Below are 14,239 nucleotides of genomic sequence, written 5' to 3' on the forward strand. Positions count from 1 at the left end.
CAACTCATTCCTATGAAGATACATTCAAACTCACAAAACGTGCTCAACTCGGGCTGAAAATGCATTTAAAGCAATAAAAACTCAAATTGAGTGTCACGCCTAAACCAAAGGGCTTATGCACACATTCAACATGTATTTAGTTCAGGATGTCCTCCTGAAGCCTAAATGAGCATTAATTTGACTACACAACTCATTCCTATGAAGATACATTCAAACTCACAAAACGTGCTCAGCTCGGGCTAAAAATGCATTTAAAGCAAAAAAACTCAAATTGAGTGTCACGCCTAAACCAAAGGACTTATGCACACACTTCAACATGTATTTTCTTCAGGATGACCTCCTGAAGCCTAAATGAGCATTAATTTGACCACACAACTCATTCCTATGAAGATACATTCAAACTCACAAAACGTGCTCAGCTCGGGCAGAAATTGCATTTAAAGCAATAAAAACTCAAATTGAGTGTCACACCTAAACCAAAGGACTTATGCACACACTTCAACATGTATTTTGTTCAGGATGACCTCCTGAAGCCCATATATGAGCATTAATTTGACTACACAACTCATTCCTATGAAGATACATTCAAACTCACAAAACGTGCTCAGCTCGGGCTGAAAATGCATTTAAAGCAATAAAAACTCAAATTGAGTGTCACGCCTAAAAAAGGACTTATCACACACTTCAACATGTATTTTTTCAGGATGACCTCCTGAAGCCCATATGAGCATTAATTTGACCACACAACTCATTCCTATGAAGATACATTCAAACACACAAAACGTGCTCAGCTCGGGCTGAAAATGCATTTAAAGCAATAAAAACTGAAATTGAATATAGTCATGGTACCCGCGTTGAGTTATAATTAGTTCAAGAATAAAGAGAAATTGAATAATTGGCTCAAGAGTACAGTTATACAGTCATATAAATGTAAAATGGTTTCAGGCCTCGGAGACAATAACGGACTTTGGTCAGTAGAGGGCAACATAGACCATAACATGATTCAAGACTAATTTTGAAAACTTGTTCCACTCGGCCTGAAAATGCATTTAAAGCAATAATAACTCAAATTGAGTGTCACTCCCAAACCAAAGGACTTTTGCACACACTTCAATGTATTTAGTTCAGGATGTCCTCCTGAAGCCTAAATGAGCAGTAATTTGACTACACAACTCATTCCTATGAAGATACATTCAAACTCACAAAACGTGCTCAGCTCGGGCTGAAAATGCATTTAAAGCAATAAAAACTCAAATTGAGTGTCACGCCTAAACCAAAGGACTTATGCACACACTTCAACATGTATTTAGTTCAAGAGGTCATCCTGAAGCCTATATGAGCATTAATTTGACCACAGAACTCATTCCTATGAAGATACATTCAAACTCACAAAACGTGCTCAGCTCGGCCTGAAAATGCATTTAAAGCAATAGAAACTCAAATTGAGTGTCACGCCTAAACCAAAGGACTTATGCACACACTTCAACATGTATTTTGTTCAGGATGACCTCCTGAAGCCTAAATGAGCAATAATTTGACCACACAACGCATTCCTATTAAGATACATCCAAAGTCAGAAAGCGCGCTCAGCTCGGGCTGAAAATGCATTTAAAGCAATAAAAACTCAAATTGAGTGTCACGCCTAAACCAAAGGACTTATGCACACACTTCAACATGTATTTAGTTTAGGATGACCACCTGAAGCCTAAATGAGCATTAATTTGACCACACAACTCATTCCTATGAAGATACATTCAAACTCACAAAACGTGCTCAACTCGGGCTGAAAATGCATTTAAAGCAATAGAAACTCAAATTGAGTGTCACGCCTAAACCAAAGGACTTATGCACACACTTCAACATGTATTTTGTTCAGGATGACCTCCTGAAGCCTAAATGAGCAATAATTTGACCACACAACGCATTCCTATGAAGATATATTCAAAGTCAGAAAGCGTGCTCAGCTCGGGCTGAAAATGCATTTAAAGCAATAAAAACTCAAATTGAGTGTCACGCCTAAACCAAAGGACTTATGCACACACTTCAACATGCATTTAGTTCAGGATGACCACCTGAAGCCTAAATGAGCATTAATTTGACCACACAACTCATTCCTATGAAGATACATTCAAACTCACAAAACATGCTCAGCTCGGGCTGAAAATGCATTTAAAGCAATAAAAACTCAAATTGAGTGTCACGCCTAAACCAAAGGACTTATGCACACACTTCAACATGTATTTTGTTCAGGATGACCTCCTGAAGCCTAAATGAGCAATAATTTGACCACACAACGCATTCCTATTAAGATGCATCCAAAGTCAGAAAGCGCGCTCAGCTCGGGCTGAAAATGCATTTAAAGCAATAAAAACTCAAATTGAGTGTCACGCCTAAACCAAAGGACTTATGCACACACTTCAACATGTATTTAGTTCAGGATGACCACCTGAAGCCTAAATGAGCATTAATTTGACCACACAACTCATTCCTATGAAGATACATTCAAACTCACAAAACGTGCTCAACTCGGGCTGAAAATGCATTTAAAGCAATAGAAACTCAAATTGAGTGTCACGCCTAAACCAAAGGACTTATGCACACACTTCAACATGTATTTTGTTCAGGATGACCTCCTGAAGCCTAAATGAGCAATAATTTGACCACACAACGCATTCCTATGAAGATATATTCAAAGTCAGAAAGCGTGCTCAGCTCGGGCTGAAAATGCATTTAAAGCAATAAAAACTCAAATTGAGTGTCACGCCTAAACCAAAGGACTTATGCACACACTTCAACATGTATTTTGTTCAGGATGACCTACTGAAGCCTAAATGAGCAATAATTTGACCACACAACTCATTCCTATGAAGATACATTCAAAGTCAGAAAGCGCGCTCAGCTCGGGCTGAAAATGCATTTAAAGCAATAGAAACTCAAATTGAGTGTCACGCCTAAACCAAAGGACTTATGCACACACTTCAACATGTATTTTGTTCAGGATGACCTCCTGAAGCCTAAATGAGCAATAATTTGACCACACAACGCATTCCTATTAAGATACATCCAAAGTCAGAAAGCGCGCTCAGCTCGGGCTGAAAATGCATTTAAAGCAATAAAAATTCAAATTGAGTGTCACGCCTAAACCAAAGGACTTATGCACACACTTCAACATGTATTTTGTTTAGGATGAACACCTAAAGCCTAAATGAGCATTAATTTGACCACACAACTCATTCCGATGAAGATACATTCAAACTCACAAAACGTGTTCAACTCGGGCTGAAAATGCATTTAAAGCAATAATAACTCAAATTGAGTGTCACGCCTAAACCAAAGGATTTATGCACACACTTCATCATGTATTTTGTTCAGGATGACCTCCTGAAGCCAAAATGAGCAATAATTTGACCACACAACTCATTCCTATGAAGATACATTCAAAGTCAGAAAGCGCGCTCAGCTCGGCCTGAAAATGCATTTAAAGCAATAGAAACTCAAATTGAGTGTCACGCCTAAACCAAAGGACTTATGCACACACTTCAACATGTATTTTGTTCAGGATGACCTCCTGAAGCCTAAATGAGCAATAATTTGACCACACAACGCATTCCTATTAAGATACATCCAAAGTCAGAAAGCGCGCTCAGCTCGGGCTGAAAATGCATTTAAAGCAATAAAAACTCAAATTGAGTGTCACGCCTAAACCAAAGGACTTATGCACACACTTCAACATGTATTTAGTTCAGGATGACCACCTGAAGCCTAAATGAGCATTAATTTGACCACACAACTCATTCCTATGAAGATACATTCAAACTCACAAAACGTGCTCAACTCGGGCTGAAAATGCATTTAAAGCAATAGAAACTCAAATTGAGTGTCACGCCTAAACCAAAGGACTTATGCACACACTTCAACATGTATTTTGTTCAGGATGACCTCCTGAAGCCTAAATGAGCAATAATTTGACCACACAACGCATTCCTATGAAGATATATTCAAAGTCAGAAAGCGTGCTCAGCTCGGGCTGAAAATGCATTTAAAGCAATAAAAACTCAAATTGAGTGTCACGCCTAAACCAAAGGACTTATGCACACACTTCAACATGTATTTTGTTCAGGATGACCTCCTGAAGCCAAAATGAGCAATAATTTGACCACACAACTCATTCCTATGAAGATACATTCAAAGTCAGAAAGCGCGCTCAGCTCGGCCTGAAAATGCATTTAAAGCAATAGAAACTCAAATTGAGTGTCACGCCTAAACCAAAGGACTTATGCACACACTTCAACATGTATTTTGTTCAGGATGACCTCCTGAAGCCTAAATGAGCAATAATTTGACCACACAACGCATTCCTATTAAGATACATCCAAAGTCAGAAAGCGCGCTCAGCTCGGGCTGAAAATGCATTTAAAGCAATAAAAACTCAAATTGAGTGTCACGCCTAAACCAAAGGACTTATGCACACACTTCAACATGCATTTAGTTCAGGATGACCACCTGAAGCCTAAATGAGCATTAATTTGACCACACAACTCATTCCTATGAAGATACATTCAAACTCACAAAACATGCTCAGCTCGGGCTGAAAATGCATTTAAAGCAATAAAAACTCAAATTGAGTGTCACGCCTAAACCAAAGGACTTATGCACACACTTCAACATGTATTTTGTTCAGGATGACAACCTGAAGCCTAAAATGAGCATTAATTTGACCACACAACTCATTCCTATGAAGATTCATTCAAACTCACAAAACGTGCTCAACTCGGGCTGAAAATGCATTTAAAGAAATAAAAATTCAAATTGAGTGTCACGCCTAAACCAAAGGACTTATGCACACACTTCAACATGTATTTTGTTCAGGATGACCTCCTGAAGCCTAAATGAGCAATAATTTGACCACACAACTCATTCCTATTAAGATACATCCAAAGTCAGAAAGCGCGCTCAGCTCGGGCTGAAAATGCATTTAAAGCAATAAAAATTCAAATTGAGTGTCACGCCTAAACCAAAGGACTTATGCACACACTTCAACATGTATTTTGTTCAGGATGACCACCTAAAGCCTAAATGAGCATTAATTTGACCACACAACTCATTCCGATGAAGATACATTCAAACTCACAAAACGTGTTCAACTCGGGCTGAAAATGCATTTAAAGCAATAATAACTCAAATTGAGTGTCACGCCTAAACCAAAGGATTTATGCACACACTTCATCATGTATTTTGTTCAGGATGACCTCCTGAAGCCAAAATGAGCAATAATTTGACCACACAACTCATTCCTATGAAGATACATTCAAAGTCAGAAAGCGTGCTCAGCTCGGGCTGAAAATGCATTTAAAGCAATAAAAACTCAAATTGAGTGTCACGCCTAAACCAAAGGACTTATGCACACACTTCAACATGTATTTTGTTCAGGATGACCTCCTGAAGCCTAAATGAGCAATAATTTGACCACACAACGCATTCCTATTAAGATACATCCAAAGTCAGAAAGCGCGCTCAGCTCGGGCTGAAAATGCATTTAAAGCAATAAAAACTCAAATTGAGTGTCACGCCTAAACCAAAGGACTTATGCACACACTTCAACATGTATTTAGTTTAGGATGACCACCTGAAGCCTAAATGAGCATTAATTTGACCACACAACTCATTCCTATGAAGATACATTCAAACTCACAAAACGTGCTCAACTCGGGCTGAAAATGCATTTAAAGCAATAGAAACTCAAATTGAGTGTCACGCCTAAACCAAAGGACTTATGCACACACTTCAACATGTATTTTGTTCAGGATGACCTCCTGAAGCCTAAATGAGCAATAATTTGACCACACAACGCATTCCTATGAAGATATATTCAAAGTCAGAAAGCGTGCTCAGCTCGGGCTGAAAATGCATTTAAAGCAATAAAAACTCAAATTGAGTGTCACGCCTAAACCAAAGGACTTATGCACACACTTCAACATGCATTTAGTTCAGGATGACCACCTGAAGCCTAAATGAGCATTAATTTGACCACACAACTCATTCCTATGAAGATACATTCAAACTCACAAAACATGCTCAGCTCGGGCTGAAAATGCATTTAAAGCAATAAAAACTCAAATTGAGTGTCACGCCTAAACCAAAGGACTTATGCACACACTTCAACATGTATTTTGTTCAGGATGACCTCCTGAAGCCTAAATGAGCAATAATTTGACCACACAACGCATTCCTATTAAGATGCATCCAAAGTCAGAAAGCGCGCTCAGCTCGGGCTGAAAATGCATTTAAAGCAATAAAAACTCAAATTGAGTGTCACGCCTAAACCAAAGGACTTATGCACACACTTCAACATGTATTTAGTTCAGGATGACCACCTGAAGCCTAAATGAGCATTAATTTGACCACACAACTCATTCCTATGAAGATACATTCAAACTCACAAAACGTGCTCAACTCGGGCTGAAAATGCATTTAAAGCAATAGAAACTCAAATTGAGTGTCACGCCTAAACCAAAGGACTTATGCACACACTTCAACATGTATTTTGTTCAGGATGACCTCCTGAAGCCTAAATGAGCAATAATTTGACCACACAACGCATTCCTATGAAGATATATTCAAAGTCAGAAAGCGTGCTCAGCTCGGGCTGAAAATGCATTTAAAGCAATAAAAACTCAAATTGAGTGTCACGCCTAAACCAAAGGACTTATGCACACACTTCAACATGTATTTTGTTCAGGATGACCTACTGAAGCCTAAATGAGCAATAATTTGACCACACAACTCATTCCTATGAAGATACATTCAAAGTCAGAAAGCGCGCTCAGCTCGGGCTGAAAATGCATTTAAAGCAATAGAAACTCAAATTGAGTGTCACGCCTAAACCAAAGGACTTATGCACACACTTCAACATGTATTTTGTTCAGGATGACCTCCTGAAGCCTAAATGAGCAATAATTTGACCACACAACGCATTCCTATTAAGATACATCCAAAGTCAGAAAGCGCGCTCAGCTCGGGCTGAAAATGCATTTAAAGCAATAAAAATTCAAATTGAGTGTCACGCCTAAACCAAAGGACTTATGCACACACTTCAACATGTATTTTGTTTAGGATGAACACCTAAAGCCTAAATGAGCATTAATTTGACCACACAACTCATTCCGATGAAGATACATTCAAACTCACAAAACGTGTTCAACTCGGGCTGAAAATGCATTTAAAGCAATAATAACTCAAATTGAGTGTCACGCCTAAACCAAAGGATTTATGCACACACTTCATCATGTATTTTGTTCAGGATGACCTCCTGAAGCCAAAATGAGCAATAATTTGACCACACAACTCATTCCTATGAAGATACATTCAAAGTCAGAAAGCGCGCTCAGCTCGGCCTGAAAATGCATTTAAAGCAATAGAAACTCAAATTGAGTGTCACGCCTAAACCAAAGGACTTATGCACACACTTCAACATGTATTTTGTTCAGGATGACCTCCTGAAGCCTAAATGAGCAATAATTCGACCACACAACGCATTCCTATTAAGATACATCCAAAGTCAGAAAGCGCGCTCAGCTCGGGCTGAAAATGCATTTAAAGCAATAAAAACTCAAATTGAGTGTCACGCCTAAACCAAAGGACTTATGCACACACTTCAACATGCATTTAGTTCAGGATGACCACCTGAAGCCTAAATGAGCATTAATTTGACCACACAACTCATTCCTATGAAGATACATTCAAACTCACAAAACATGCTCAGCTCGGGCTGAAAATGCATTTAAAGCAATAAAAACTCAAATTGAGTGTCACGCCTAAACCAAAGGACTTATGCACACACTTCAACATGTATTTTGTTCAGGATGACAACCTGAAGCCTAAAATGAGCATTAATTTGACCACACAACTCATTCCTATGAAGATTCATTCAAACTCACAAAACGTGCTCAACTCGGGCTGAAAATGCATTTAAAGAAATAAAAATTCAAATTGAGTGTCACTACTAAACCAAAAGACTTATGCACACACTTCAACATGTATTTGTTTCAGGATGACCTCCTGAAGCCCATATGAGCAGTAATTTGACCACACAACTCATTCCTATGAAGATACATTCAAACTACTCACAAAACGTGCTCAGCTCGGGCTGAAAATGCATTTAAAGCAATAAAAACTCAAATTGAGTGTCACGCCTAAACCAAAGGGCTTATGCACACATTCAACATGTATTTAGTTCAGGATGTCCTCCTGAAGCCTAAATGAGCATTAATTTGACTACACAACTCATTCCTATGAAGATACATTCAAACTCACAAAACGTGCTCAGCTCGGGCTAAAAATGCATTTAAAGCAAAAAAACTCAAATTGAGTGTCACGCCTAAACCAAAGGACTTATGCACACACTTCAACATGTACTTAGTTCAGGATGTCCTCCTGAAGCCTAAATGAGCATTAATTTGACCACACAACTCATTCCTATGAAGATACATTCAAACACACAAAACGTGCTCAGCTCGGGCTGAAAATGCATTTAAAGCAATAAAAACTCAAATTGAGTGTCACGCCTAAACCAAAGGACTTATGCACACACTTCAACATGTATTTTGTTCAGGATGACCACCTGAAGCCTAAATGAGCATTAATTTGACCACACAACTCATTCCTATGAAGATACATTCAAACTCACAAAACGTGTTCAACTTTGGCTGAAAATGCATTTAAAGCAATAAAAACTCAAATTGAGTGTCACGCCTAAACCAAAGGACTTATGCACACACTTCAACATGTATTTTGTTCAGGATGACCTCCTGAAGCCTAAATGAGCAATAATTTGACCACACAACTCATTCCTATGAAGATACATTCAAAGTCAGAAAGCGCGCTCAGCTCGGGCTGAAAATGCATTTAAAGCAATAGAAACTCAAATTGAGTGTCACGCCTAAACCAAAGGACTTATGCACACACTTCAACATGTATTTTGTTCAGGATGACCTCCTGAAGCCTAAATGAGCAATCATTTGACCACACAACGCATTCCTATGAAGATACATTCAAAGTCAGAAAGCGCGCTCAGCTCGGGCTGAAAATGCATTTAAAGCAATAAAAACTCAAATTGAGTGTCACGCCTAAACCAAAGGACTTCTGCACACACTTCAACATGTATTTTGTTCAGGATGACCTCCTGAAGCCTAAATGAGCATTAATTTGACAACACAACTCATTCCTATGAAGATACATTCAAACTCACAAAACGTGCTCAGCTCGGGCTGAAAATGCATTTAAAGCAAAACAAACTCAAATTGAGTGTCACGCCTAAACCAAAAGACTTATGCACACACTTCAACATGTATTTTGTTCAGGATGGCCTCCTGAAGCCTAAAAGAGCATTAATTTGACTACACAACACATTCCTATGAAGATACATTCAAAGTCAGAAAGCGCGCTCAGCTCGGGCTGAAAATGCATTTAAAGCAATAAAAACTCAAATTGAGTGTCACACCTAAACCAAAGGACTTATGCACACACTTCAACATGTATTTTGTTCAGGATGGCCTCCTGAAGCCTAAATGAGCATTAATTTGACTACACAACTCATTCCTATGAAGATACATTCAAAGTCAGAAAACGTGCTCAGCTCGGGCTGAAAATGCATTTAAAGCAATAAAAACTCAAATTGAGTGTCACGCCTAAACCAAAGGACTTCTGCACACACTTCAACATGTATTTTGTTCAGGATGACCTCCTGAAGCCTAAATGAGCATTAATTTGACCACACAACTCATTCCTATGAAGATACATTCAAACTCACAAAACGTGCTCAGCTCGGGCTGAAAATGCATTTAAAGCAAAACAAACTCAAATTGAGTGTCACGCCTAAACCAAAAGACTTATGCACACACTTCAACATGTATTTTGTTCAGGATGGCCTCCTGAAGCCTAAAAGAGCATTAATTTGACTACACAACACATTCCTATGAAGATACATTCAAAGTCAGAAAGCGCGCTCAGCTCGGGCTGAAAATGCATTTAAAGCAATAAAAACTCAAATTGAGTGTCACACCTAAACCAAAGGACTTATGCACACACTTCAACATGTATTTTGTTCAGGATGGCCTCCTGAAGCCTAAATGAGCATTATAATTTGACTACACAACTCATTCCTATGAAGATACATTCAAACTCACAAAACGTGCTCAGCTCGGGCTGAAAATGCATTTAAAGCAATAAAAACTCAAATTGAGTGTCACACCTAAACCAAAGGACTTATGCACACACTTCAACATGTACTTAGTTCAGGATGTCCTCCTGAAGCCTAAATGAGCATTAATTTGACCACACAACTCATTCCTATGAAGATACATTCAGACTCACAAAACGTGCTCAGCTCGGGCTGAAAATGCATTTAAAGCAATAAAAACTCAAACTGAGCGTCACGCCTAAACCAAAGGACTTATGCACACACTTCAACATGTACTTAGTTCAGGATGTCCTCCTGAAGCCTAAATGAGCATTAATTTGACCACACAACTCATTCCTATGAAGATACATTCAAACTCACAAAACGTGCTCAACTCGGGCTGAAAATGCATTTAAAGCAATAAAAACTCAAACTGAGTGTCACGCCTAAACCAAAGGACTTATGCACACACTTGAACATGTATTTTGTTCAGGATTGCCTCCTGAAGCCTAAAAGAGCATTAATTTGACTACACAACTCATTCCTATGAAGATACATTCAAACTCACAAAACGTGCTCAGCTCGGGCTGAAAATGCATTTAAAGCAATAAAAACTCAAATTGAGTGTCACACCTAAACCAAAGGACTTATGCACACACTTCAACATGTATTTTGTTCAGGATGGCCTCCTGAAGTCTAAATGAGTATTAATTTGACCACCCAACTCATTCCTATGAAGTTACATTCAAACTCACAAAACGTGCTCAGCTCGGCCTGAAAATGCATGTAAAGCAATAAAAACTCAAATTGAGTGTCACGCCCAAACCAAGGGACTTATGCACACACTTCAACATGTACTTAGTTCAGGATGTCCTCCTGAAGCCTAAATGAGCATTAATTTGACCACACAACTCATTCCTATGAAGATACATTCAGACTCACAAAACGTGCTCAGCTCGGGCTGAAAATGCATTTAAAGCAATAAAAACTCAAACTGAGTGTCACGCCTAAACCAAAGGACTTATGCACACACTTGAACATGTATTTAGTTCAGGATGTCCTCCTGAAGCCTAAATGAGCATTAATTTGACCATACAACTCATTCCTATGAAGATACATTCAAACTCAGAAAACGTGTTCAGCTCGGGCTGAAAATGCATTTAAAGCAATAAAAACTCAAATTGAGTGTCACACCTAAACCAAAGGACTTATGCACACACTTTAACCTGTATTTTGTCCAGGACGATCACCTGAAGCCTAAATGAGCATTAATTTGACCACACAACTCATTCCTATGAAGATACATTCAAACTCACAAAACGTGCTCAGCTCGGGCTGAAAATGCATTTAAAGCAATAAAAACTCAAATTGAGTGTCACGCTTAAACCAAAGGACTTATGCACACACTTCAACATGTACTTAGTTCAGGATGTCCTCCTGAAGCCTAAATGAGCATTAATTTGACCACACAACTCATTCCTATGAAGATACATTCAAACTCACAAAACGTGCTCAGCTCGGGCTGAAAACGCATTTAAAGCAATAAAAATTCAAATTGAGTGTTACGCCTAAACCAAAGGACTTATGCACACACTTCAACATGTATTTTGTTCAGGATGACCACCTGAAGCCTAAATGAGCTTTAATTTGACCACACAACTCATTCCTATGAAGATACATTCAAACTCACAAAACGTGCTCAGCTCGCGCTGAAAATGCATTTAAAGCAATAAAAACTCAAATTCAGTGTCACGCTTAAACCAAAGGACTTATGCACACACTTCAACATGTATTTTGTTCAGGATGACCTCCTGAAGCCTAAGTGAGCATTAATTTGACCACACAACTCATTCCTATGAAGATACATTCAAACTCACAAAACGTGCTCAGCTCGGCCTGAAAAGGCATTTCGCAATAAAAACTCAAATTGAGTGTCACACCTAAACCAAAGGACTTATGCACACGCTTCAACATGTATTTTGTTCAGGATGGCCTCCTGAAGCCTAAAAGAGCATTAATTTGACTACACAACTCATTCCTATGAAGATACATTCAAAGTCAGAAAGCGTGCTCAGCTCGGGCTGAAAATGCATTTAAAGCAATAAAAACTCAAATTGCGTGTCACGCCTAAACCAAAGGACTTATGCACACACTTCAACATGTATTTTGTTCAGGATGACCACCTGAAGCCTAAATGAGCATTACTTTGACCACACAACTCATTCCTATGAAGATACATTCAAACTCACAAAACATGCTCAGCTCGGGCTGAAAATGCATTTAAAGCAATACAAACTCAAATTGAGTGTTACGCTTAAACCAAAGGACTTATGCACACACTTCAACATGTATTTTGTTCAGGATGACATCCTGAAGCCTAAATGAGCGTTAATTTGACCACACAACTCATTCCTATGAACATACATTCAAACTCACAAAACGTGCTCAACTCGGGCTGAAAATGCATTTAAAGCAAAACAAACTCAAATTGAGTGTCACGCCTAAACCAAAGGATTTATGCACACACTTCAACATGTATTTTGTTCAGGATGACCTCCTGAAGCCCATATGAGCATTAATTTGACCACAAAACTCATTCCTATGAAGATACATTAAACTCACAAAACATGCTCAGCTCGGGCTGAAAATGCATTTAAAGCAATAAAAACTCAAATTGAGTGTCACGCCTAAACCAAAGGACTTATGCACACACTTCAACATGTATTTTGTTCAGGATGACCACCTGAAGCCTAAATGAGCATTAATTTGACCAAACAACTCATTCCTATGAAGATACATTCAAACTCACAAAACGTGCTCAACTCGGGCTGAAAATGCATTTAAAGCAATAGAAACTCAAATTGAGTGTCACGCCTAAACCAAAGGACTTATGCACACACTTCAACATGTATTTTGTTCAGGATGACCTCCTGAAGCCTAATTGAGCAATAATTTGACCACACAACGCATTCCTATGAAGATACATTCAAAGTCAGAAAGCGCGCTCAGCTCGGGCTGAAAATGCATTTAAAGCAATAAAAACTCAAATAGAGTGTCACGCCTAAACCAAAGGACTTATGCACACACTTCAACATGTATTTACTTCAGGATGACCACCTGAAGCCTAAATGAGCATTAATTTGACTACACAACTCATTCCTATGAAGATACATTCAAACTCACAAAACATGCTCAGCTCGGGCTGAAAATGCATTTAAAGCAATAAAAACTCAAATTGAGTGTCACGCCTAAACCAAAGGACTTATGCACACACTTCATGTATTTTGTTCAGGATGACCACCTGAAGCCCAAATGAGTATTAATTTGTCCACACAACTCATTCCTATGAAGATACATTCAGAGTCAGAAAGCGCGCTCAGCTCGGGCTGAAAATGCATTCAAAGAAATAAAAATTCAAATTGAGTGTCACGCCTAAACCAAAGGACTTATGCACACACTTCAACATGTATTTTGTTCAGGATGACCTCCTGAAGCCTAAATGAGCAATAATTTGACCACACAACTCATTCCTATGAAGATACATTCAAAGTCAGAAAGCGCGCTCAGCTGGGGCTGAAAATGCATTTAAAGCAATAAAAACTCAAATTGAGTGTCACGCCTAAACCAAAGGACTTATGCACACACTTCAATATCTATTTCGTTCAAGATGACAACCTGAAGCCTAAATGAGCATTAATTTGACCACACAACTCATTCCTATGAACATACATTCAAACTCACAAAACGTGCTCAACTCGGGCTGAAAATGCATTTAAAGCAAAACAAACTCAAATTGAGTGTTACGCTTAAACCAAAGGACTTATGCACACACTTCAACATGTATTTTGTTCAGGATGACATCCTGAAGCCTAAATGAGCATTAATTTGACCACACAACTCATTCCTATGAACATACATTCAAACTCACAAAACGTGCTCAACTCGGGCTGAAAATGCATTTAAAGCAAAACAAACTCAAATTGAGTGTCACGCCTAAACCAAAGGATTAATGCACACACTTCAACATGTATTTTGTTCAGGATGACCTCCTGAAGCCCATAT

This window comes from Hippocampus guttulatus, chromosome 21 (genome assembly GCF_054856545.1).
Source record: "Hippocampus guttulatus isolate MCC_2025c chromosome 21, RoL_Hgut_1.0, whole genome shotgun sequence".
Taxonomy (NCBI): domain Eukaryota; kingdom Metazoa; phylum Chordata; class Actinopteri; order Syngnathiformes; family Syngnathidae; genus Hippocampus; species Hippocampus guttulatus.